This window comes from Dasypus novemcinctus, chromosome 5 (assembly GCF_030445035.2).
Source record: "Dasypus novemcinctus isolate mDasNov1 chromosome 5, mDasNov1.1.hap2, whole genome shotgun sequence".
NCBI lineage: Eukaryota > Metazoa > Chordata > Mammalia > Cingulata > Dasypodidae > Dasypus > Dasypus novemcinctus.
Window position 1 is genome coordinate 151,776,320 of NC_080677.1, and position 27,224 is coordinate 151,803,543.

At 43.7% G+C, this 27,224-nt stretch overlaps 1 long non-coding RNA gene across 1 annotated transcript; it reads left to right on the plus strand.

The window, feature by feature from the left end:
- The first annotated feature begins 1,692 nt into the window (after positions 1-1,692).
- Positions 1,693-26,214, plus strand: LOC111759890 (uncharacterized). The gene is made up of 3 exons (XR_002793737.2): positions 1,693-1,754; positions 2,897-3,025; positions 26,148-26,214. It is a non-coding gene; the product is annotated as an uncharacterized lncRNA (long non-coding RNA).
- Positions 26,215-27,224: the final 1,010 nt, after the last annotated feature.

The following is a 27,224-nucleotide window of genomic DNA, read 5'->3' on the forward strand; positions in this document are numbered from 1 at the left end:
TTCCTTCCTGTACAAAGTCAGATCCTTCTCAGGGCTAAACAAGCAGCTCTCTGCAAGTCAGTGATATCCAGGGAGCAGAGATGATACAGGAGATCTTCTGGAATAACAGAGGCCAGCAGTCTTAGGTGAGGACTATTCTAAATTGGGGACAGACACTTCCTACCTCAGAGCAGATCAGCTGGGTTGAGAAGTAAGGCAAGTCAGCAAGTTTGTACCAGTGAAGAAATTCCAAAAGTAAGATTTTAGTTCATCTAAGCTGCAAATCTGCTGCTGCTCAAAGACTCTCCATCCTCCAGCAGCATAAGATTTGAGCAACCCTGGATGGGTGGGGAGAAAAGACTTTGGAAGTGCTGCTGCTGGGCATGACGCAGCATCTTTCTGGGCATATCATGCAAGGTTGGAAGGCACTATGTATAGACTAAGGACTCCAGGAACCAGTGTACCTTTCTCCTCCAGGCACCTCGGTTTCATCACTCTGTTCTTTAGCACCACACCTGCCCCCTAACATGCTTGGGAACCACTTCTGAATGAGGGAGTGCTGACTTTGCAGATGCATGATCACTACCCAGGACCAAGAGCCAAAATGTGGTCCATGAACTGGCAACATCCACATCATGGGCGACTTACCTATATCCTTAGGAATGTAGGTTCTCAGCCTGCACCCCAGACTCCTGAAACAAAATCTGAATTTTAACAAGACCCCCAGGTATTTTCGTATGTATGTTAATTTTGGAGAGTTGCCAACCTAGAAAGCAGATAAGTTGCTCTAAGCAAAGGTGCCCTTCCTCCAACTTTGGTAACTGACCCTGTGGCCTGGCCAGGCAAGCAGCTGAGAAATGGAAAGAAGAACCCTTCCTTAAGACAGAAGGACCTTTCAAGGTAACCAAGGCTCTGGCTCAACAATGTTTATGTAGATTCATTTTCATATTCCAACTTGTGAATGTGGAATTGCCTGAGTGTTTGACTCTGCTATAATGAGATAAATATATGATCTTGGAATCTCTTCCTCTCTCTTCCAGAAACAGTCATCCACAAACCTTAGGGGTATTGAGATGAAAATTTTTGGAACATGAAGTTTTGATCCAAGTGGGATTTTTGCTGGTGTTACTAATTAAGATTCTCTTCCAAACGAGGCTAGTCCCATGTTATCCAGTTGGCAGTGTGTTTAGAATCCCTTTGTAAACACACAGTGGCTAGTGCAAATAGGGAGGCTTTATTTTCCCATCATAAACAGGGCCTGAAATAAATCCCAGACAACTCTAGATGTTTGTCTTTGCCATAAAAATAGTGGAATTCATTGAGAGCTGCCTCACTACATCCAGAGAAGATACAGGCTCAATGGCCGTGGGAACCAGCTAGTGGTGGGTTTCACTTCATTTGGATTGCAGAAGGAAGAACAATCTTAGCTTTGCTTTTCAGGATGTAGAAAGCTTTACATTTAGGTGGTTTTAGTAACCAGACAGAGTAAACCAGATGACCTACTTTTCATTTAATAGTCCTGTATAGCTCTTCTGTTAGTTGCTGTTCATGAAAATACTCCCCAATGCTTTATACATCTAGTATCACAGCACCCCTCTGTGCAATAGAATTCCTGATCTGCAACTCCTGACTTCTGTATGGTTGGTTGAGTGCAAGCAAGATGAGAGTTTCACACTTTTTTCTTTTACATTCACAGGAGTAGATGACCATGGGTGGTCCCAAAGGCTAGACAAAACCTAAGTCGCAAGATGGAGATGGGGTTGAAAGGGGGAAAAGTGAGTGACTTGAATCATCTCTGTGCAAATGACCATTTGTTGAGTGATGGGCAATCGATTAACCGTAAGGACAGGGTTTTTGTTTGTCGTGTTCACTTCTATGTACTCAGAGCCTAGACCAGTACTTGATGTTCATCAGGTTTCAATCAGTACTTGTTGAATGTATGACTGGATTGTACCATTCACCTTTGGGAGGTAATTGTTGAAGCTGACTTCATTTTGCATTGCTTAACTTTTTGCAAGTCTGCCCATTTTACACTACCTTAAAAACCCCAGTATTTCTACCTCCTCCTTACTTTATAGGGTCTTCTAAAACCTGATCTAAGTAGCATTCTTTGTGTTCAGAGTAATTGCTTGTCTATAAAATCAGAGCATAAGGATAAGGGCTAAAATCTAGCTGTATCCAGTTTACATTCTTCTTTTAAACAATAGCTATAGGGATTGTCATTTGAATACTAGCTAAGAGCTAATGTACGAATAAGTACCTCTCATAAACTGCAAGCAAGTTAACCTAGCAGTTCAGCACTGCTCAGGAGCTAGATAAAGATCATGTTTGCTGAGGCTTGCGAACGGCCGTCTGGTTGGATCGAGAAGCCTTTTGAGGTGAGATCCTTACCTTTTGCTTACTCTGAAACCCTGGCAGTGACTGAGGCCCATCGTGGGAGTCAGGGAGAAGGGATGGTACATCTAGTTTGGCCAAGAGCAGAGCTATCCAACATCCTCCCACCTCCTGTATGGGACCCGGTATACCTCTTCCCATGGAACATAGGCTAGGAGCCAGACAGGGCTCACGCTCCCACCCAGTTGTGTGGAGCTCGTAGCTATGCTGCTCTTCCCAGCCACATTCTTGACAGAGAAAGTGGATGATTTTTTTGTGATCTATGTATCTTCAAAAAAATACAGTAAAAAATTAAAATTAAAATTAAAAAAATAATAATAATAAAAAAGGAAGTGAATGATGCCATCAGCAGGGAAGGGCGGGGAAGGACTACAACCTTTTGTCTCCTTCCGGGGTTGGAACAGTGATGATGTGTCTTGACATTGAATTGCCTTCCCCCAATCTAGAGGTGTTCAGGTAGAGATTTTTCTCTGTCACTTGGGACACTGAAAATCCCTCCCTGTTTCTGCTCTTTTCCTTCCAGGTCTGTCCTATTAAGGTGATGAAGGTACTTGACCAACTGAGCAAAGAGGACCAGGAGGGAGATCTGGCCTCCATCCAGAATCAGGAAGTGAGAAGTTTCCAACAACACTTCCTGGCTAAGTGAACTTGGGTAAGACCCTTAGCCTCTCTGAGCCTCATGTGGATGGGTATCATTCAGGAGATAGTAGTAACTCCCTCGATATATGCCTCGCAGTGTTCCTGTGATGATTTGGGTCAGCAGAGTTAAAACACTTAGCATAGCTTTTGGCATATGACAATGACAATGGCTGCCCTTATGGAACAACTGCTGTTACTCTGACCTAAACTTTTAGAATTAACCATATAGATTACAAAGGGAGTCGTCCCTATGCATTAACCTGTGCACTATATCAATAGGAGCAGAGACAGCAGCAAAGGCTGCTTTACACTCACCCAACTTTCTTTTGAACCCCCCTCACTATGATACAATAGTAGACACACGTAACCACAGGCCAGCTCTGCGCTGTGACATCAATGCCTCTTTACTAGAGCCCACTTAGTCATCAATAGCTAAATTTGACTGATTCTGTGTATGTGTGTTTTAAAAAATTCCCTAGATAATTCTGTTTTGATGGTTAGCTTAAAATTCCTTTCCAGACAACCCCATTGCTGAGCTAATTTATGCAGAATCTTTGTAGAAATTATCCACCTTACTAAGTTCTTTATATTTTTATTTAAAAAAAATTGGAAACAATTCAAACTTAGAGAAAAGTTGCTAGTACAGTACTCCCCCCCCGCCCCCAGGACCTTGTGAGAGTAAGCTGTAGACCTAATGCCCCACCATTTCTAAGTACTTTAGTGTGTATTTCCTACAGACAAGGAAATCCTCTTATGTAACCAAAATACAACCATCAAAATTAGGATATTAACAATGATACAGTTATTCAGTCTAGTTCTCAGACCCCATTCAAGTTCCAGAAGTTCACCAATAATGGCCTTTATAGCAAAAGGGTCCAGGCGAAAATGACGGGTTGCATTTAGTTGTCACATCACTTTAATCTCTCAGTCTGAAATAGTTCATCAGGCTTTGCTTGACTCTCAGGACCTTTGCATTTTTTTAAGAGTACTGGTCAGTTATTATGTAGAATGTCCCTCAATTTGGATTTGTCAGATGTGTCCCAATCATTAGCTTTTGGTCAGATATCTTTGGTAGGAATATCCCAGATGTGATGCTATGTTCTTCTCAATGCCTTATATTTGGTGGTAAATTATTTTAATTTGTCATATTAATGGTAAGGTTTGCTTTGACATTTGATTATGATCTCTGCCAGGCTTCTCCACAGTAAATTTATTCTTTCACTTTGGTAATAAGTAAGCCTTTTGTGGGAAGTGACTTGAAATTATGTAAATATTCTGTTATTTTATGTGGTGGCTGGAGCTATGTGTACCCTAGAAAAACATGTTCTAAGTCTCGGTCCATTCCTGTAGGTGTGAATGCTTGTAAATGGGACCTTTCAATGAGGTTATTCCAGCTCGGTTTAGCCCAATCAGAAGTGACTTTATTCTATTACTGAAGGCCTCACTGGGAAAGTCACAGGGAAAGAGAAGTCCAGAGGGAACAGTCAGAAGGTGAAAGTCAGGGGAACCCAGAAGAGAAGGGAGAAGCCAGAAGATGCTGCCATGTGCATTGCCTTGTGACAGAGGAGCCAGTGACCAGGGATCACAGGCAGCCAGCCTCAAAGCACTGCAGTCTTCTGGGAAAAAACATTTCCTTGATGATGCCAGATTTTGGACTTCTCCTATCCTCAAAATCAAGAGCCAATAAGTGCCCATTGCTAAATAACTTTTTGTATGGTATTTGCTTCAGCAACGAGGAAGCAAAAACACCCTAAAAACTTCCAATTCATTCATTTGCTCATGTATTTATATCAGTAGGGACTCACAGTTTTCTTTGTTATTAATTAGGTTGTACTCCATTACCACCATTACTTACCTTATTTTCTCTGACTGTCCTAGATTTACCCATTTGGCACCCCTTCTAGCTGCCTTCTGTAACCCTTTTTACATGTACCCAATCATTATTTGGAAATTCCCCTGTTTGCTAACACCATCAGATGTTCTGGATTAATTATTACTTTTTCCTGCTTAGATTTCTCTAAGCAATCCTGTTCCTTTTAGTGGGGAATGGTATGTAGAAGCCAATGTCTGGGTGCTAGGTGTACTCATTTCTCTTGGAATGCTGCTGTTCTCAGCTACCCCAGTAGACAGACATAGGGTCTCTCTCTCTCTCTCTCTCTGTCTCTCTCTCTCTGTCTCTCTCTCTCTCTCTCTCTATATATATATATATCTATATCTATATCTATATATATATATATATATGACTGAGTTTCCTTTCACAAACTAGATGGCTTAAAACAACAGATGTTTATTATCTCACAGTTTTGGCAGCTAGAAGTCTGAAAAAAAGGCCATGCTGCCTCTGAAGTCTTTAGGCCAGAATCCTTCCTTGCCTCTTCCTAGCTCCTGGTAGTTTGCTAGAAATCCTTGGTGTTCCTTAACTTGTGGCAGCATAACAGCAATCTCTGTCTTCACATGCCCATCTTCTCTCTGTGTCTGTCTCTTCTTATAAGGGCACAAGTGATGGGATTGAGGGCCTACACTACTCCACTGTGGCCTCATCCTACTTTAACTAATTCCATCTGCAACAACCTATTTCCAAATAAGGTCACATTGTGAGGTATTGGGGGCTAGGACTTCAATTTTTTTTTTTTTTAGGACACAATTCAACCCATAAGGTGTGGGTAGGGAATTTGTGTATATACATACAAATGGACACACATTCAATTCCATATTTCTTTTTATCTATCTATCTATCTATCTATCTATCTATCTATCTATCTATCTATCTATCATCTATCTATCTATCTATCTATCTATCTATCTAATCAATCACCTATTTGTTTTGAAAATCCCCAAGTTCCTATGATACCTCCATTTCCAATCCAGTACCATGGAATTCATTCTGGTTTTCTCTCTTTCCATTTTTGCAACTCCCTTCTCTGACAGGGGGAAACCCCAGTCCTGCTATCCTTAGTATCCTTACTTCTTTGATCAATCCCTCTGCTTAGTCTCATCTAAGTCATTCCTGCATGGATGTTCCCATTGCTGTACTGAGACTCCTCCTTGGTCTGGACCATGGCTGTGGCCCTGTCTGTGTGGACATTCTCCTCACCCTATTGAACTCTGATGCCCCTTACATTTGGATCCTTCTATGCAGATGTCCCCCTCATCCTCTTTGACTTCCTCACCCTACTCAGGGCTACTGTGGCTACTATCTCTATCCATTGCTCTGCCCAAACTAAGAGCTCCAGGATTAACGAATTTAGGAAAAGGAAGGAAGAGGACAGGCCATATCATGTTTTCATGACTTTTAAAGATTGCTCCAGTTCATGTGAACCAGTGCCACACTTGAGCTGGCTTCAACATCATCCTTAGGATGAGATAGGAACACTAAACCCCATGCTGAGATACCTCTTATCACCCTGGTGGAAGAACAGCCAGTGAGGTTCCTGAGTTGAGTTCCAGGTGAGAGGCTTCCTTCCCCAATTAGGCATTGCTCATCAATTACAATTCTACTGCTATTGTTCCTCTTTTGTATTCCTTGCTTCTGCTGTCCAAATCCAACAAACAAGCAATCAATAGGGCCAGCAAGTTCCTTTAGAGATGGGTTAACTGTGGTAAGACATCAGGAAACACCCAAAGATGAAAAAAAGGTTGAGTGAAATAGTCATCTTTTAGGAATTCTTAGATTGAAAAAGAGTCTTTTTTTTTTTAAGATTTTTAAATTTTTAAAAATTTATTTCTCTCCCCTTCTTGCCCCCCCCCCAGTTGTCTGCTCTCTGTCCATTCACCGTGTGTTCTTCTGCGACCACTTCTATCTTATCAGCGCCACCAGGAATCTGTGTTTTCTTTTTGTTGCATCATCTTGTTTTGTCAGCTCTCTACGTGTGGGGCACCATTCTTGGGCAGGCTGCACTCTCTTTTGTGCTGGGCGGCTCTCCTTACAGGGCGCATTCCTTGTGCGTGGGGCTGGGGACACCCCTGCGTGGCATGGCACTCCTTGAGCGCATCAGCACTGTGCATGGGCCAGCTCCACATGGGTCAAGGAGGCCCGGGGTTTGAACCACGGACCTCCCATGTGGTAGGCGGATGCCCTATCCATTGGGCCAGGACCACTTCCTGAAAAGGAGTCTTTATATTTCCCCTCCCCTAAAACCACAGTTTTGCAAACCTTTTCCACTACGTCAACAGAATACATTGAAAGTGGTGGAAAGTTTTTCATTGTTTGTTTAAGGGTTTTATACCTCTTTTGGTTGGTGATTTAAGCATCCAGGCTTTCCCCAAGTGGCTTAAGATGCAGGAAAACCTATCACATAAGGTGAGGACGGCCTTTGACAGAAATGCTGTACCCATGTCACATTTATGTGTTGTTGCCCACCTGCATCTTGTTTTATGGACAGCACCCATCCATTTCAGAACAGGGCTCACACTTAAGAGTATTGTCATAGCTCCTTGTGTTCAGAAGTATGAAATCAAAGTAGATGTTTGGTTAAAGCTATTTGAAACAATAGGAACTTTTGACTGTAGTTTTCTCATAATGTCTTTCAAGAGCATTACTAGCCTATGGGTAAGTGTTGATGTGGGCAACGCCACTTTGAGTGGGAGGAGTGGTATTTACAAAACCCTCTTAGTTGTTGACGTTAGCTTCTGGGATATTTTTTCCCTCTCAACAAATCTTAATGGAACAAATGACAAGACAAAATACTCTGAAAGCATCTGAAACACGAGAGCCACCTACACATGCCTCCAGATTTCATCTCTACAAGTCAGAATGGTTGTTTGCCGTGGGTGTCGCCAAGGCTGACTCACGGCTCTGCGTTCTGAGCTCAGGGTCTCATTCCTCACTTTCTGCTCCTTCCTGGATGTAATCGGGCAAGGCAAAAACAAGTGCCCTCCTCTCAACTGTTCCAAACCCCTGGAACTTCTCTCAAATGAGTTTGACTTTTGACTGGTGCCTGGAGGGAAGAATTTCCCAGCACTGGATTTACATTATTTCCCTGCTGTGCTTTAGATATCATTTTTAAAATTCCATTCACACTATGAGAGGAAATAGTTTCAAGAAAATAAAGGGGTTGAAAACCTATCTCCTCTGCACAGCCTTAATTCCCACTCTGTCCCGCTGTCAACAAATCCAAGAATCAGGCCAGCACACATTAGCCAGAATAACCTTCCTTGGAGATGTCAGAAATGATTTTTATAAAGCCCAGTTGGAAGGGGAGGTGGATCCTTTCAATTGTTTCATTCTTTTTTGTATGCAGGCAAGAAAGTGGCTTTTCAGAGATGAGTGGAATGTGCTTAGAAAGTTGGGTGTGGGGTGCTAGGAAGCACTCTGGAATCCGTTGCTTGATGGAGAGAGAAATATGGGTGAAAAGGACATGGCCTGAGAGGAAGGTGCTGGTAATGCAGGGTTAGCCTGGAAAGGAGGGTCTGATTTACCCAAAGCCTCCCTCTAGCTGGGAGCATGTAGGACATCGAGAACATTAGCACACTGGGATCCTTAGGGATGCTAGATCCTTAAAGTCATAATTTTCGCAAAGCTTAACTGATAGAATCTGTAGATAGCAAAAGGCTTAAATTAAATCGAGCTCACTCAAGTGTGTTGGGAGCATCCCTTGAAAAGATGCTTAGAGAAGCGATCAATATGGTCTGATCATGATTCCCAACAGAGCTGAGTTTCAGACTGGAATGGAGAGCCAAGTACGATAGTTTTGAAATTGGAAAGCACCTGATAAAGTAGGGGTCTGTCCTTTTGTGTGTGTAGCTGCTCCCTCTGGTGGGACAGAGTCCGTGGGCCAAGCTGTCTTTGTGGGCTGATCCAGCTGCCAAGACTCATTGCTGACCATGAGGCCCGCCCATGTCATCAGAATCTAGGCTAGGAAATTGAAAGGTCTGGGGACATTTTCTCATCTCTATTGTCTACCTATCTGATGTGCCTCCTAGAGCTTTACTATTTCCATCTGTCATGAGAAATTGATGCAGTGTGAAGATTTGTGGAAAGTCAATTTCGTATTGCTGATTCTGTTGCTTAAGAATAAACACAGGAGCTCACAGGGTAGTTGATGGTTGGCAACCATCATTTTGGGTTCTTAAGTATTTCTCCCATAGGGTAGAAATATATACATGGCTCTCATTGTCCAACATTTGTACGATTAGGCAACACTTTTAGTGTTAAGTTAGTAAAGGTGTTAGAATGCAACCTGGGTCATGTAAATATCCTGTTTTATGGGCTAATTTATCATTTGAGCAGTCAAAGCAGATTGTGAAGGAACAGTACAGAGGGCAGGAAGTTTTTGGTCTGGGGGAAGGAAGGGAAGCCTACAAGTGGGTGAAAGGAAGCCAGTCCTCTAAGGCAGATATTTTGATTCATTGCCATCACCCAAACAATCAGCTTCCTGGTCACTCATTGTGGCATTGCAACATGAACCCTCTCCTAAGATCATACAGTGGCATAGGCAAGACCAACTCTTTTAAGTTTCCTAGGCTGTTTTGCAAATACCATGAAATGGCTTGGCTTAAACCATGGGGATTTATTAGCATACAGTTTGGAGACCAGGGAAGTGTGCAAATCAAGGTATCATCAAGGCAATGTTTACTTCAGCTGCCAGTGATCCTTGGCTCCTCTGCTATGTGGCAAGGTACATGGCGGGATCTGCTGGTCTCTCCCTTCTCTTCCGGGTTTTGTTGATTTCATCTTTTTGCTTCCATGGTCTCTCTCTCTCTCTGTCCCCCCACCCCCACTCCCCCGCCTCTGTTCATTCCATGTATAAGGGACTCCAATAATAGGATTAAGATCGATTCTGAATGAGATGAGTCACACCTTTACTGAAGTGGCCTCATCAAAAGGTCTTACTTACAACTGGTTACCATGCACAGTAATGGATTAACTTTAAGAACATGTTTTTCTGGGGTACATACCCTTCCAAACCACACCAGCTATGATGGAATTTCCCTTCCTCTCCTTGTCTTCTGCCCCATCCATCTCTCTGAGTGCTCTTGGCCTGCGGTATACAATGCGATATCAGGGATAGATTGAGTATATCGTAAGAGTGCTTAGAAATGTACATGAACTTGAGGTTTCTAATCCTGAGCAGGAAACGAGAGCTAAGCAGAGTGATGAAAGCTCTGTTGGAAGGAGAAAACGTTACCACAGCTGTCTTATACCTGCCAGTTCTCTGCTGTGTATGTCAGAGCTCCACAGTCATATGTGACTCTGTTCTTAAGCCCAATTCCCAGCAGAAAAGTCTGTTGTGGATCTAAGAGTAGGAATTTGGTAACATTTTGCCCTTGGGGGTTTGTGTGAAGGGAAAAATCAGGCAAAGTCTTTTTTAGCTTTGACTTCTGTGCTTCTATGGAAACAAGGCAGCAGAGCTGAGAATTCAGGGAAAGATAGAAAAGTTAACAGCGAAGCTTTGAGGTTGGCGGGAAGGGAGGGGTGCTGGGAGGAGGAAGAATGGAATTTATTGGGGACTATACTTGGCTATCTACTTTTGTGTCTGGGATGTGAAGTAGGAACTCTTTTCAATGGGCTGTTGATTTGGATCTGAGAAGGAGAGTTATTGGTCAGTGTTTAGAGAACAGCTTGGGAGGAGAGAGAGAAAGGGGGCTGGCTGCCCTATTGTCTGGGCATTTCCAACCTTGTCTGGCTAATAACGCCTTGGCCTTTTCCACCCCATTGAGAACAATGGAACAATAAGACAGGATTTCATTTGAATTGTGTGTTCTGTTTATTGTGATCATGTAATGGGAAAACCTCAAAGCCTCGGCCCTTCGGCTGTGGGATTGTCTGCCTGCTTGAGTCTAGGACTGGGGTGTGAATGCACGGGCTGGGCCTGGTGTCCATCTGCGAAGCAGACCGTGGAGCTGAGCCGTGTGCTGAATTGGTGGCAGATGGCCAGACGGCTCTTGGCCTTCCCAGTAAGGGTATGGCTATTTACACGTCCACAAACACGCCTGGAGCAGCTGTCTACCCTTGTGTTTCCCTGGGAGCTGGGGCCCTGAGGTCAGGAGTCTCAGCCCGTGGTCCCTGTTCCTCCTGCAGCGCCTCTGATGGCGAATGTCCAAGCAGAGGGTCCCCAAGGGCTACCTCTCAGCCTCCCCCTGCTCTAATCTTACTCTGAGGGTCCCAGGAGCCATTCTTCATGCTCTGGTGACGTTACATTCAGCAAGTGGGGAGACAGTGGAGATGAAGGGAACCAGTGAGAAAGCACGGCGGTGGATGGCAGCCAACCGGAGATGCCAACAGTGCTCAACCCAGCACCCAGTGTGAACCTCGGAAGACCCACAGAAGGGAGCCTCTCTCCCTTGCTCCCATCTGCCTGCTTCCATACTAGTTTAATTTGATGTTAACTTACCTGATTAAAAAATCATATGTGACAAGAAGCTATGGAGAAAAGGCGCCTTTATCTAGGATTGAATATAAATGAGACAAATTGACAAGGATTTTACTTATGAATTTAATGTAATCTAAGTAGATCCTGCCATGGGAAAGATGGTTAAGATGTTTAACAAGAACTTCCTCATCGCTATCATAAAAATGTGTTCCAGCTCCTGGGCGACGGCCACCTTCATCACTGAAAGAAGGAGGCCTGATGGCCAGAGCCTTTCTGGAAAATTCACCACAGGCAAAGCAATGACATTGATGCAGAGATGCATGTGATAATGAGGCCCTGAAATCTTTAACCAAGCAGTAAATATGAATGGAGATGGAAGGGCCTCTTTGGCCAGTGTGCCCATTATTGTCATTAATGTGATTAATACTTTTCTGTTTCTTCAAACATATGCCTAACTCCCCCCTAGCTTTGGTCTGGTCTCTACCCCTTGAGAAACTTCCATCCCCTTCAATATGTAGGAATCCTGGAGATCTGCTGAGTCCTAAGAGGTCAGCTCCCCTTCCAAATAGCAGCAGAGAAAGCACCAGAGAAGCTGGGCAGGTACCAGCTCAGTTGCTTCTATGCCACCAGGAGGTGGTTGTCACCCCTGAAGAATGGTCCTGACTGTCCCATGGGTGATTTTCCTGTGCAGTGAAGGTGGCCCCCAGGCTTAGAATCCTTGATGATGCCACTGTGGTACCCCATATTGGGCTCCAAGGTGATGCCCCTTTTGTTCACACTCCCCTTCTTGGGCATTTGTTCTAAAATGCTATGCTGTGCCAGCCATGTGGGTGGGAAGGGGCTTGAGCATCAGGCACAGGCTCTGCTGGGACCGGTCTCACAAGACCCTTGGGCTGGCTGAGTTCACCAGCAACGACTCTCCTTCCTCCCTCTTGAAAAGTTCCTTCTGACATTCTCTGTGTATTTCCTGCCCCAAACCATGTTCAGAGCCTGCTGGGCCACATCAGCAGGTTTCTCTGATTTTCAGGATTGGGAAGCAGGGGCCTCGGCTGCCAGAAACTGGTTCACCCTCTCTGCCGAGCTCCCCGCACCCACGGGCTTCAAGGGAAGCCTTCCTGCAACCACGCAAGCTCTCTTTTTGGATTTTCCTCACACCAACAGGCGCCTGCTGGCTCCACAGTTGTATATTTAGGAGAAGCAGCTCAAATGATTACTTTTACAACAGTGGAAATTGGCTCCACCTTGACTTGTTGGCTATACCTAAGCAGAGAGAAGAGGCTGAGCACTGGTTTAAACCCTCTGCCCTTCTCAGGACCCTGCTTTAACCATGAAGAATAAATAAAGCCAAAAGGTCCTGATGAGAAAAATGGCATTTGTATTTGGAATGTAGCGGAGGTAAGTATGTCCATGGCATCCCTCAATTCTATGCACAGCAGACTTCTTGTCTTTGCCCAAGCAAGCCCTAGACGTCCCTGCTCCTTTGTCACGTAACACACTCCTTGTCCTCCATCATCTGTCAAAATCCTCCCCATCCTCCAATGCTGACAGCTTCCTTTTTGGGCCACCCTTAAGCCTTTCGTCAGCCTACGAACAACTTGTGACACTTTGCTCTGCCCCCTGTCATGCTTCACTTATTCTACACCACATAAATGTTATTTCTGCACTTGTCTAGACATATGAAAATACCATTTCTTTGAGGCAGGAGGCATTGTTTGGCACATCCAAGTCCCCGCTGCCCCTGCCCCCACCTGGAATCATCCATGCAGCTTGCTGGTGCCCATACGGGCGACAGTGAGTGAGGGCCATCCGGCAGCAGCCACAGAATGGCCAGAAAAGGGGATCAAATGAACTGAAAGCGACGTGGACAGGAGCTCCAAGGTCCTGGGCATCCTGGTCGACCCTGGAAGCGTGTCCTGTTTGGTGTGCTAGGATCGGCATTGCGGAGGGGGTTGGGAGATTTGGTCCTCTGTTGGACCACGTTTTTGTTTCTTTGGCTGCTCAAGTAATACCCTGCCATGGGTCAGTTTAAATGGTGGGGGCTTATTGGCGCATGATTTTGAGGCCAAGAGAAAGCCGACATCAAGGCATCCCCAGGGCAATGCTTTCTGCCTGAAGATTGGAGTTCTGGGGCTGGCTGCTGGTGTCCTTGGTCCTCAGCCTGACACATGGCAAGACACATGGGGCACCTCCTGGCCTATCCCTTCTCTGCTGGGCTCTGTTGACGTTCAGCTTCTGGCTGCTCCCTCTGGCTCTTGCACTCTCTCTGTGTCTGCATTTCATTCTGCTTATAAAGCAGAAGGAGTAAGACCCATCCTCACTGAGGGGGGCCACACTTAAACAGAAGCAGCCTCCTCAAAACTTCCCACTTACAAGGGGTTCACAGCCACAAGAATGGATTAAGTTTAAGAACACATTTTTCTGGGGTACCTACAGCTTCAAACCACTAGAGTCAATAACACACCGTATGGACTTGCGATAGTTATTTACTGTTATTAGCAACAACAAGAATTGTAGTGGTTGCCATGTTAGGGACTCTACTTACGTCATCTTATTTCATCCCCACAGAAAGCTAGTCAGCAGGGAAGTGTTATTTTTTCTGATTTTCAGATGAAATAGAAATGCAGGATTTATTACTGGCAGCTTGTGGAGCTAGGATTCAAATGCCTGTGCCTGTTATGTTTCTGTTTCATCAAACTGCCCCCTACTGGACTCTTTGGGACCCTGTTTATAAAACAATCTCAAGTTTGCCCTCAGTTCCAATTTCCCATGGTGCTCTGAGTGGGGCTCAGACATGAGCTGGAGAAGGGAGCAGAGGCCCTGGTATAATAATGCCAGTCTCTAAGAAGATAGAGCGTTGAGTTCTGACCTCATCATGCCACCAGAATCTGACTTTATTGCTATAGTAGGTAGGGTTTACATCCTTGAGATCTCTCTCTACAGGCTGCGCCAATTCTTGAAAGAATTTGTTAATGCAGAAATTTGAGGTGATACAAAAATCAAGGGTTAGCGAGAAATGCGAAACCTACATTGTGAAATGAGAGCTGCAGTTTTCTACTCAGCTAACTTAAACATTAGCACATAAAATGAACCTTTGCCAGCTTAGTGTTTTATTTTCCTGTTATTGCTATAAAAATGACCACAAATTTAGTGGCTTACTTCAACACAAATTTGTTATCTTACCAGTTCTGGAGATCAGAAGTCTAAAATCCAGCTTCTCCAGGCTGCCAGCATTCCTCGACTTATGACTGCATCTTTCCCAAACTCTATTCCTTTGTCACATGACTTCTCTTAGATCTCCTTGCCTCCCTCTTATAAGGGGCCTTTTCGTTGCATGTTGGACCCATCTGGATAGTCCAGGATAATCTCCCCAGCTCAAGATCCTTAACTTAATCGTATCTTCCAAGTCCTTTTAGCCATGTGAAGTAATAGTCAGAGGTTCTGGAGAGTAGGACATGGACATCTTTGGGAGGCAATTAATCAGGTCTCTGCAAAATAGTTTTGGATTGTCATTTCTAATGTTCTCCCACTAAGGAATTGGCAAATGCCATGAGTCAGGTACTGCCACGAGTCGTTCCTCTTTTGGTCGGTTTTGCATCATCTTGGTTTTGTGTCCCATTCTTATTCTGGCTTCCCATCCTCTGGTGAGGGATTCCTGACTTCCCTCTCCCCTAACCCAAATCCTCCAAAGTTGCTCTACATCGAGGGTTGCTTTTTTTGTATTGGACACTGAATCAGAGTGCATTTATGATAACATGTATCATGGTATTGCCATGAGACTTTGCTTAGCTCCAATAATTGCTACTAAATTCTAGCTGCCTGCTTTTATTTAATGTTTCAGAATAGCTGCTGGGTACTGTATATCAATTTTCTCCCTGATTTTGCTGGATTTGGGCCAGTTGTTCTTGTGCTTTCTAGTGTGCTGCCATCGCTGGGAGGTGAGGGACCCCTGATGGTAGATGCAAATGCCAAGAGACTACCTGGAGCATTGTTGTCCCTGCTCTCTGGAGGCTCAGCACATTTCTATTCAGCCATCACATGTTAGGGATTGTGCAAACTAAACCAGAGCTAAGAATTGACTGGACAGCAATGGATGGAAGCAGAATAATTTCAGTAGTGAGTAGGTGCCTTAATTTCCTGGCTGGGATCCTAAATACTACCAAATGGGTAGGCTTCGAAGGTAGGCACTTATTGAATCAGTTTTGAGGCTAGACGTCCAAAATTGAGGTGTCAGCAAAGCTGCACTTTCTTCCCGAAGACATTGGTGTTCTGGGGCTGGCTGTCAGGTTGTCACTGGGTTACTGGCTCTTCTGTCACATTGCAATGCACATGGCGGTGTCTTCTCCTTTCTCGTCCAGATTCCGTTAACTTCCAGCGTCTTGCTCCTCCACGTGGCTGTCTCTTCATGAACCTCCAGTAATACGATCTAGACTCAACTTCTTTTAGTTAAGCCACACCTTAAGTAAAAATAACATTGTCAAAAGGTCCTATTTACAATGGGTTCACATCCACAGGAATGGATTGAGATTAAGAGCATGTTTTGTTTTTGTATTTGTTTTTTTCTTCTGGGGTACATAATGCAATCTACCACAGTTGGGGTAATGGTTAATGAAAGATGTTCTCCTGAGTGTTCTCCTGGCCCATCTAGGCCAGAGACACCAATGCCTTCTCTATACCTCCACCTAAAAATTAAATCAGCCCTGATATTGCCCTAGACAGTCTGCAGAATTATATTTCTCCAAGGCCTTAATATGACTATATGCTCAGTTTTTTGTGTGTTAGTTGGAAACTATAAGCATAGCCATGTACTGTGAGGTGGAAAATTTTATATGCTGGAATTTCTTGAAAGAAAATCAGTGAGAGTGAGAGCAGAAAAACATCACAGTTCAAGGAGGAGATGGAGCTGGGGAATCCAGTTGCTTGCTTCAGTGGCTTTCTCCAACTTTTTATTTTGAAGACCTTTAAATCTATAGAAAGTTGGAAGAACAATATAACGAATCCCCTAGATTTACCAGTCGCAATCATTTAGCACATTTGCTGTCCCTCGCACATATACATAGCCGTGTGTGCGTATATGTGTATATGTAGGTAATGTATGTATACACCTGAGCCACTGAAAGTCAGTGGAAGCTATCATGACACCTCAGCCCTAAGGGCTTCAGCATGCACCTGCCAAGAATAGGGACATTCTCACCTAGACAGTCACACTCCTATCACACCTGAGAGAATTAATAATCCTATAATATCACTTCATATACAGCCTGTAGTCACATTTCTCCAACTATTAAAAATCTTTCACATCTTTTGTTTTCCAATGCATATGAGGGAAAGATTTTTAATAGCTTTTTTCCCCCTTGAGAGTAGAAAAATTGGAGGAGTAGGAGCTACCTGAAGGGGATTGTTAGGAACCTTTGTTTTGGTTTGTTTCTGTAAATTACTCCGTAGAAGTCATGCCCTGCCATTTTCATGATATCAGTTGTAAAGATTTCTTCGTGGTTCCTGGCAATGGATTGTTTCTCTGAATGCAAGTCTATGTACAGATTAAGTCTTAAGGGACCCTGGATGTGTGTGGCGTGTGTATGTGAGTGTGTGTTTGTATCTAGTGATTATATTTGCTAGGATAATATGTTACTCTTACTATTTAATCGAGTGGTTTTCAGACTCAAGGTTCTTAAGAATCACTTACAGTGTTAAAAACATAATTCCTTTACCTCTGCCACCAGAGATTCTGATTCAGGAGGACTGGGGTAGTGCCCAGAAATCTGCAGTTTTAAAAAAATATCTCAGGCATTCTGGTACTTGAAGAAAGAATAGCTTATTCACTTAAATCTATTAAAGGTACTTTCATTTTAATTCCTTCAAAATCAAGAATAAATGTATGGGTGTATATATATATACATATATACATATGCATGTATATATGTGTGTATATATATACATGATTCCATATATATATATATATATATATATATATATAAAATTAAATCCAAGTGAGTGATTCACTTACGATCGGCTTTAAGGCAAAACTTGCTGGTCCACACACTCACCCACACATGCATACACACATACACACACATTGGCAGTTACTGACTTATGCATATATAACGTTTTGAAGTGGTTAAGGGCTTTCCTACATTTCACCATACCATGTGAAGAAATTCTCCACTTATACATAATTTCAAGAAGACCACTGTCAGGTGAAAGTCAAACCTACTGAAAAGCACCAAAGGATATAGAATTCTTGCATTCCAGTAAAGGAAAATGAAAGAAGCCCACATCAAGGGCATCTTTTCCAGATGTCTTCTGCCCACCAGAAAAAATGACTGGATTGGTTAACCAGGCAGAAGGATAAGGTTTCAAAAAATATATGTACTAGGTTTAGAGAAAGGTCAAAAATCTCCCATAGACTACTCCACTGGTTCCTGCCTACTCCTGGAAAAGTTCTTTCTGGATCTTGTGAGGATCTAAGGTTACAGCTGTCTAGAAATGAAGGAAGTGCCCCTGTTTTGCTGTGGAAGTGTCTTGAAATAATACAACTTTTGGGTCACCTGTGGTCTCCATACAGTCCACGCTCAGGATGATACTGTTCAAACATTTTGGACCATGCCATCGAGTAGGACAGAAGTTAAACCTTCTGGCACTTCTCCAGGGGGTGAAATATGAAATATGATGAGGGAGAATTATGGAAACCTGGAAACTTTCCCAAGAGGCTTGGCATGTGGAAGGTACCTAACTTCTCACAGGATGAGCTCACCTGGAAGAGCTCACCTGTTTCCTGTGGTGGGGCCTCCCAAGTTGGTAAGAGGCCAGGACAGAATTTGTAGAACCAAGATTAAAGCAGGAGAGATGTTTTTCAAGACTGAGCAATTTCCTGAAAGAAGAGATTAAAAAGCTTAAGGAGCCTGAAGAGACTATTTAAAAGAGATATGAATATATTAGATTGGATTAAGCTTTAGAGATGAGGGATGAAGAGAATTATCTCTGTTGCTTGAGTTTCTTTTTGAAAGCAAATAAGGTGATTTGTTAAAATATTTCCCTTGTATGATTGCTCAGAATTGGGATGTCGTTGGGAAGGAGCCAGCCAGCTGGTTGAAAGACAGGAATGATCACTCTGTAGCTTTATTTGTGCGAAAATATAATTGTATTAATCCAAATTCAGATGGATTCAGTAGTGTCTACTGGTCTACAAATGCCTATTCTCTGGTGATTTGGATAAATTTAAAAGCTGGTAGGAAAGTACTTGGTGAATTTCAAGAATTCTGTATTCTCATGTATGTAATAAATATAGTAATAAAACCCAATAATGTGAAAAGTGTCTCTTTGTCATAGGATACATTTTTGAAAGATTAAGCAGCCTTTTCTGAGTCTTTCTTTTTCCACTTTGCCCTTTCCCCCATTCAAGCTATTAGAGTATGCTGGAGTCATTGACTGTTGAAGGGCAAATGACTAGAAAGGAGGAAAGTAAAACTTTCTTTGGCTTTTTTTTCTTCTTACCATTTTTTTTAAGCAGGAAAGGCAAGGACTCAGCCCAGGCAAGAATTGTAAGAAAATCTCATAAGCTACAGCAAGGTTCCCACCTCTCCTCAACTCACCTTAGCCTCCCACAGTAGACCAGATGTCCCAGCCCTGGTAGACCAGATAGAGATATGCTGCCCAGCCTCATGGGAGTGAGCCGGAGCCAGACGCCTCCCATGGCTGCTCAAACACTGGGGGGCTTCACTGTGCCCCATCAATACTTTCTGGTCTGATTTACCCCAAGTGGAATACCTCCCTTAACATGTCCCTGAAAAAAAGGTACACTTAGTCTCTTATTGTTTGTTAAGAGATGAAATAATTCCCTCTGCCAGGGTAGGTATCTCTAAAACACAGACTGGATCATGTCATTTCCAGCATCGACTCTTTTGGGTGCTCTGATGCCTCCCGGATGTGCCCTTAGCACTGCGTGCAATGCTCTTTACAGTCAGGCTCTGGCGCGTCCTTCCAGGCACTCTCCTTATTAGGGCAGATGCTTCTCCCAAAGAGCTCACGCATCCTCACCCTTCCATGCCTTGGCTCATCACACTGCCCCCTCTCCCCTCAACACACACCTGATATCTAGGGAAACCCTGGCCCTCTTCCAAGCCCAGGGCAAACATTACTTTGATCTCTTTCTAGGTCAGAATCACCCCTACTTCAGTCTGCCAACCGCCACCTTCAGGAAGAATCAGTGCTGGTGTTACAGAATTGGGGTCTCAACACAGCTTCATGAGTAGTGAGCCCAACCATCTTGCAATAGAGTTGTGCTCCCTGAAGGCAAGAAGGCACACTGTGTCCTTCCCATTTGATCTTGCCGCTGGCATGGAGGATTGTGCGTAGTAGTCACTCAATTGGTGTTTGCTGCATCTCACTGAAATGACGGGAAAATAATTCTTGATGGTTCCTGGACTGTATGGAAATATACCACAGAGGACACCCCATTGTTTTCTTTCACATTTGAGAGTGATCTTTTTAGAAGGATCCCAGGGTGTGACCTCTGAGAGAAGGTAGCCCCCTAATGGTCTTTCACAGATGCTTGAAAATCCATCACAGTTGGTGCCTTTGTAGCAGATATTTCCATAAACATGTTTAGAGCACCTTCTACTTGCTAGATACTGCACACAGTTATCCTTGTTCTACTACTATGGTGCTAAAGGAAGATTTGGTTTTAACAAAGGAGGTGGAGAGGATATGGGGGAGCTTGGCTATTTTGAGTCCAGTTTTTATTTATTTTTTGCCATTCCTATCCAGTTCTTAGTACCCAAAAATATTCCAAGGTGAGAGGAAGTTTGGGACACTCTCCAGGGAAAGAGAGGGAACACCATGGTGCAGAAATCTGTGACTGTTGGCAACATGGCACCCAAAATGAGTGAGTGCCTTTGTGCTTCCGAAAGGAAGGTCATCCACAAGCAGAGAGAAGATTTATATAGTACAATGTAAGAAGTGGGCAGCAGGAGGGAAAAGTGAGCTTTCACATCCTGTGCTTGGCATGAGGCCTCTAGAAGTGACAGACGTTCCAGGTCTTTTGCTTGAGATCCGATTGAGTCATTTTTGGCCAGAGAGAAGCCCTGCGGCAGGGGGAATTTTGGCAAACGTTCATGCTCCTTTGCCATGGATGGAAGTCACATTTCCATACGTAGAGGACTGTTAGGATGGTGAACAAGGCTCAGAATCACAGACTGGAAGCCCTTGTGTCTGCCTTCAAACTCTCTACATTCAGATATGTGCTTGGCACCCCGCTTGACACTGAAGAAAGTCCCCATGACTGTGACCTGTTCCTTAAAACTAACAGAAAAACTAACAGAGAAAAAGGCTCATGTGCACCAGTGGTTCATCAGCTGCTACAGTGGAGAATGTGAGGGGCCACAATAAGTGGCTGTCCCTCCCCCATTCTATCACCAGCTTTGCTTGTGGAATATATGGGAATGCAGGCCTGGGCCTAAGGGGAGCAGAGTCTAAGGGAGGCCTCAGTTCCTTCTAGGCCAGATTGCCAGGGCCGCATCCTGGGCATAATTCTGCAGGAACATTCAGTCCATAGGAGCAAGTCTTGGGTGCATAGCAGGTGGTGGGGAGGGAAGAAGGAAAACTGCGTCTACAAAGGAAAGTCTTCATGTGGCTCAGCAGCCACCACTGCAAGATGGGGCTGAACCTCCCCATGGACTTTGCCTGTGGTTACAGCCAGGGATAACTACAGGAGGGACAAAAGGAAGAAACTACAAATTTCATGATTGTGAAATTCGGTTGATAACAGTTCTGCTGCTGATGTGGATGTATCACACTCCAGGTTCAACCATTTGTGTCTCTTTGATGCTCCAAGAGCAGGGCGATAAGGCAGATGGGGTCTTGCCACAAGTCTTATAGGATGCTGGCCTGTGTGTTCCTGGACATGCAAAAGACCAATGGGTGCTTTCACAATCAGTTTGTCCCTTTCTCCTGTCTACCTTGAGCTTGGCAATTCTGTATTAGTCAGCCAAAGGGGTGCTGATGCAAAATACCAGAAATTGGTTGGCTTTCATAAAGCGTATTTATTTGGGGTAGGAGCTTACAGATACCAGGCCATAAAGCATAAGTTAACTGCCCTCACCAAAGTCTATTTTCACTTGTTGGGGCAAGATGGCTGCCGATGTCTATGAGGGTTCAAGCTTCCTGGGTTCCTCTGGGCTCAGTCCCTCTCTTTTCTCTACAAGGTCAGCTGTAGACTATGAGGCTCTCTAGGCTTTGCCTCTCTCCACAAGGTCAGCTGTAGACTATCAGGTGAACGGCTCTGTCTCTCTCCGTGGGGCTCCAGCTTCAGCCTCAAACTCCAACATTAAGAACTCTCAACTCTGTCCTCTGCCATGCCTTTTATCTGTGAGTCCCCACCACTAAGGGGTGGGTCCTCAATACCCTACTGACACAAGATGACTTAACCAAGTAAACCTCTGAATCCAATATAATCTAATATGCCCAGAGGAAAAGATCGGTTTACAAACATAACCCAATATTGTTTTTTGGAATTCATCAATGATATCAAACTGCTACACCTTCTTTCATGAGATTGCTTACTTCTCCTTTGTTATTTCAGCCCTTCCTAACATCATGTTACATTCCCACCACTTTTCTAAAATGAAGAAAATATTTTTAGGACTTCATATTTCCTTACACTTAAGACTAGAGAAAAAAGGAGCAAAAACAATTCTTTTTGCCAAACTTACACAGTTCTCCAAGGAAAGGTGGAGATGCCACTCCAACGCATCTCTTTGTTTTAAACCCTAGGGCAGTGCTGAGGGGTTGGCTGTGAGGTGAGGGAGGGGCGGATTTTCCCAGTTCATGGACTAGGTGGTGTACTTGCAAGTCTAATAGAGATGTTTTCTCCCTTTGCCGCTTCTTCAGTTTTATGTGTCATCAGAGGCCAGCTCTGTTCCCAGGGCTGGAGCAGCTGCTGCTGGGTTTGGTGCCAGGGCTAGGAAGTTCCTTCCCAGCAGGGGAACTTGCGGTGGCACTCATACCTTGTCACCTCCCCCCTCTCCTGCTGACCAGCCCCTTGGCAGGGCAGGCATCTGCAAGTTTGTGTAATGAAGCCATCCTCCTGGGGGAAAGGGCACCAGATCACTTTGACTGACTCTTGTTGACCACAGAGGCCACCCTAGTGTTAGAATCGCGTTAATCCCTGCAACTCAGAAGCAAACATGAACTTCCTTTGTGGTAGTTCTCTTCAACTACAGGATGGACTCGGGATGTGGAAAGTAGAGATGATGTGTCAGCTTTCTGACAATGACACTGATAGGACAGAGTGTGGAGAACTCCTTGGAGAAAGCCACCAGGCCCCTCAACTTCGTGCAATCTTTACAGGCAGAGCTTTTTGCTTAGCGTGGATACTCAAGGAGTATTTGAAAACAATGAATACCAACCCTGTATTTAAATCATGTGCTTATTCATTCACTTATTCCATAAACATGCATTCCATAAACCTGAACGAGGCCATATGCTCTGGGTGGAACTGAGTATACTCAATTGGGGATTTGGCAACTCTGTCAGGTGGAGCAAAGACAGAAACCAGGACCAGATGGGTCGAGGAGAATAACTCAGCAGTGGAGGTTGATTCTTGAGACAGCTTGATGGTCCAAGAGTTAACGGCCAGGTGGAGGGAGAGCCCAGACATGGCAGCCCAGATCAGCTACAAGTTTTTGAATATTTGCTATATGCCATCAAATTCTCATAACAACCCTATGACATAAGCCTTATTGTCTTCATTTTGAAAGTGAAGATAATGAAGCTTAGAAAGGTTAGCTGTCCCCAGGTTATGTTACTTACAAGTGGTGGAACTGGGATTTGAATCCAGGGATTTAGAAACCGAAGCTTTTAATGGCAAGTCACACAATACCCCCAGATGTGGTTAAGGAAGGTGTTAGTCAAGGGCTGAGGGGCTGAGCATGGCCACAGAAGTCAAGGTGGCAGGCAGGGAAATGGCAATGGGGTATTTTTCATTCCTTGCAGGACCCACCAGTCCCAGCGAGGAAGGGAATTTGCAAGGACTTGACAGGGCGTAAGTTTGGGCTTGAAGACAGGGCTCCAGTTCCAATACGAATAGTTAACAACAGGCAGGAGACTGTTGGAAAACCATTTGAATGGTCTGGTCATTTGTGGGGAAATGTAGCTTAGTACCTGTAAGCAAGGGTGATTCAAGATACTTTATGACCCAACCAGAATGGACACTAGACTTAGTTTCGGAGCAAATCCTGAGCATTGATCACTGTTCCCACCTCAATGCCTATGTCACTGGGAGACACATAATCAGGTCTGTCATGTCTACACAAGATTCCACCACACAGCAAGAAGGAAACATCTGCTTTCTTCTTACACTCAGCATATAATAATATTGCAAAATTAGATTAACCACAGTAAGGATGCCCATTCAGAAAAGGGAAGAATGGGAAACACCCAACAGTCATTGATCCATAACGATGGGATTCTACCTGGCAGACATAGCAACAACTCATACCCTGGCTGTATTAGTCAGCTAAAGGGGTGCTGATGCAAAATACCAGAAAGTGGTTGGTTTTTATAAAGGGTATTTATTTGGGTTAGGAGCTTATAGTTATCAGGCCATAAAGCATAACTTACCTCCCTCACCAAAGTCTATTTTCACATGTTGGAGCAAGATGGCCACTGACATCTGTGAGGGTTCAGGCTTCCTGGGTTCCTTTGGGCTCAGCTCCTCTGTTTCCTCCACAAGGTCAGCTGTAGACGATGAGGCTCTCTAGGCTTTGCCTCTCTCCACAAGGTCAGCTGTAGACTATCAGGTGAACGGCTCTGTCTCTTTCCCCAGGGCTCCAGCTTAAGACTTCAGCATCAAACTCCAATATCAGAAACACCTTAACTCTGTCCTTTGCCATGCCTTTTATCTGTGAATCCCCACCCACCAAGCGACGGGGACTCAATGCCCTAATGATGTGGCCCAATTAAAGCCGGAATCATAACTCAATCAGGCCCAGGTACAGATCAGATTACAAACATAATCCAATATCTATTTTTGGAATTCATAACCATATCAAACTGCTACACTGGCCATGGAAAGATTTCCTTGATTAACATCTTGGATATCCCTGGTGACAAGGAGCCTGAGCCCCTGACAGATTCACAGAGCAGAGAGGTGAGCCAGCTTGAAATTTTACTTGAGAGTAATAAATTATTATCCCAGATCTTTTCCATAGCAGGGAAACCTATATCCTAAGAAATGCAGTGACTTTACAAGTTTTTTTCCTGCCAAAGAAACTGAGGCCCTAAGAGATTAATTCATAGTATTTTCATTTATTAGCACTGTTTTTTTTGGCTGTGAGAGAATCCCATCTGTACTAGTCAGCCAAAGGGGTGCTGATGCAAAGTACCAGAATTCTGTTGGTTTTTATAAACGGTATTTATTTGCAGTAGAAGCTTACAGTCACAAGGCCATAAAGCATAAGTTACTTCCCTCACCAAAGTCTGTTGCCACATGTTGGAGCAATATGGGTGCTGGTCTCTGCAAGGGTTCACCTTCCTCTTCCTCCTAAGGCTCCATGGTCCCAGCTCCTCCTGTTCTCAGCTGTAGGTTAGCATAAGGCTTGTCTCTCTCCCTGGGGCTCATTTCTTTCTGGACTTTCTCAGCTGTTCAGGGCTCTGGTCTCTTCAGACAAATGGCTTGGCTCCCTCCTCAGGCTCCAGTAGCTCCAGTGCCCAAAACTCTCTTTCCTCTGCCATGTCATTTTCTCTGTGAGTCCCTTGGGGGGCATCCTACTGACATGGCAGAATCGAAGCCTTAATCATAATTTAATCAAGTGAAAGTAAAACCTCTGAATTTATTACATTCTAATATGCCCAGAAGAGCAGACTAGTTTACAACCATAATCCAGTACCTATTTTTGGAATTCAATGTCAAACTGCTACACCATCTCGTAAGCTTAGGCAAAATGGGAAACGTACTGGCTCAAGGATCCAAACTAAGAGAAAGGCAAAGTTGGCCTAAGCCTCAGAATGACTGGAGTTGGAGTTGGACAATTGCCAAATGGTCTGTTTCTCCTGCCTCTGCTTCTCTTGGTATATTGCCATGCTACTTTCCTACCACACACCTGTCTCTTCTACGTGGTGGGAAACATGCCATGGTGGCTTCCAGGCTCCACTTCAGAGCACAACGACCAAAATCTTCTCTAAGTTCAAAGTCAAAAATTCCTAGGAGAGGGTTCTGATTGGCTGACTTGAGTTCTGGGCAGTGCGAGAGCCGTGACTGACAGCTCCACTAGAAGCACATGGGAAGAAAGCATTTCCCAGAAGAAACAGGGGAGACATGCAGGGCAAGCAAAGTATAGACCTGGGGGGTGGCCGTGAGGACTGAATTAAAGTCTTCCGCTTCCTGACCCAGTGTGCTTCCTACAGCCCCGCTTTTCTCCTTTTGTTTGGCCCAGTTGATTTTTATGTCCACGCCAGTGGCATCTAACAGTTAATTTAGGTAGAATTTGAGCTGCCTTATTTCCAAGTTCAGCAAAGATACAGAAGTGTCAGGTAATAATCCTTCTCAGTCTTGTGGACCAGTTAACACAGCTAACAGGCAGAGCCATTAACATGCTGATTTACTTTCCCAACATAATAATCTTCTGGCAGCCTGAGCTCCACTGATTGATATTCGACCTAATAAAGCTGATCTGGATAAGCTTCTCTTATCTCCAAGGACATTATTCTAACTGTGGGGATTTGTAAATTTTTTTAAAAAATTTAAAGTTAGGTTTACTATCTTAAGAGAAATATACTTTCCATCCATCTTGCTGGGGCCTGGCTAATAGAAGTATCTTCTATTTACAGACTGGGTGGAAATATTAATATAACTCAAAGCCTTGGAACCATCTAAGAGATCTGGAGACCTTCACGGCAAAGGGCTGCTGGCCCTGTCCACCAGAGTGCAAAGATTCCGTGGGTTCAGTCAAGCAGCCAGGAGGCCAACAAGGAAAGCAAGCAATAAAAATCCAGACAGAAGAAAGGAAACTAGCAAACAATAAAAAATGGCAGGAAGGTTCCCAACCCATCTGTAATCCATTATAACATTGTGAACCATTTTCCAGGATATTTTTCCGGTGGTGTTTTCAGCTTCTGTGCTTGTTAGGAAGAGTCCATTTGGGAACAAGGATGGTGCAATTGAGTAAACGAACTTTTTTTTTAGGTACAGCAGGTCCTGGGAATTTCTTTGAAGGGGCACGCTAGTGTTTGCAGTAAAATTGCAGATAACACCCAGCCAATAAGGTGTATGTGTCCTTAAATCAATTTCCATAAAACTGATTTTCTAAAGATGAAGTGTGTTTAAAATTTAAAACATACATTTTTATGAGCTAGCAAAGTATATTTTTTAAAAATGTGAAAGTCTCCAACTTCTTGTCTTGTTGATGGTCCAAATGTCCTGCATAGTCTACATTTCAGTTAATAGGAAAAAAAAGCCTTTTGAAAATTTCCCTTGTGCAGAGGGAACTTAACATTTTCCCTGGTAGATCTCACAATTCCTGGTCTAAAATCAGGGAACTAAAAATTCCAGCTGGGATATTTCTGCGAAACTTACCCATGTCCCTTAACAACCATAGAATTCAGCTAGAATATTTAAGGGGTATGGGATCAGGTTGGCATTTAATAACTAGAAGTTTAAATAATATTGTTTAAAATTAAAAAAAATGGACATAGAATTCTTTTGAAGTAAAACACTTGTTTTCCATTTTCTAAAAAAGTTAAATTATGGAGAATGATCATCAAATCAATTTTTCTAAAGAGGGATGGGAAGAAACTAATACTTGTTTTAAAAGTGTGTGTCCATTTCTTCTGGGAGAAAAAGGGATGAATGTGATCACTTTAAAAATAAAAAGATTTGGGAGTGACTTTGAAGCTGCACAATTTGAT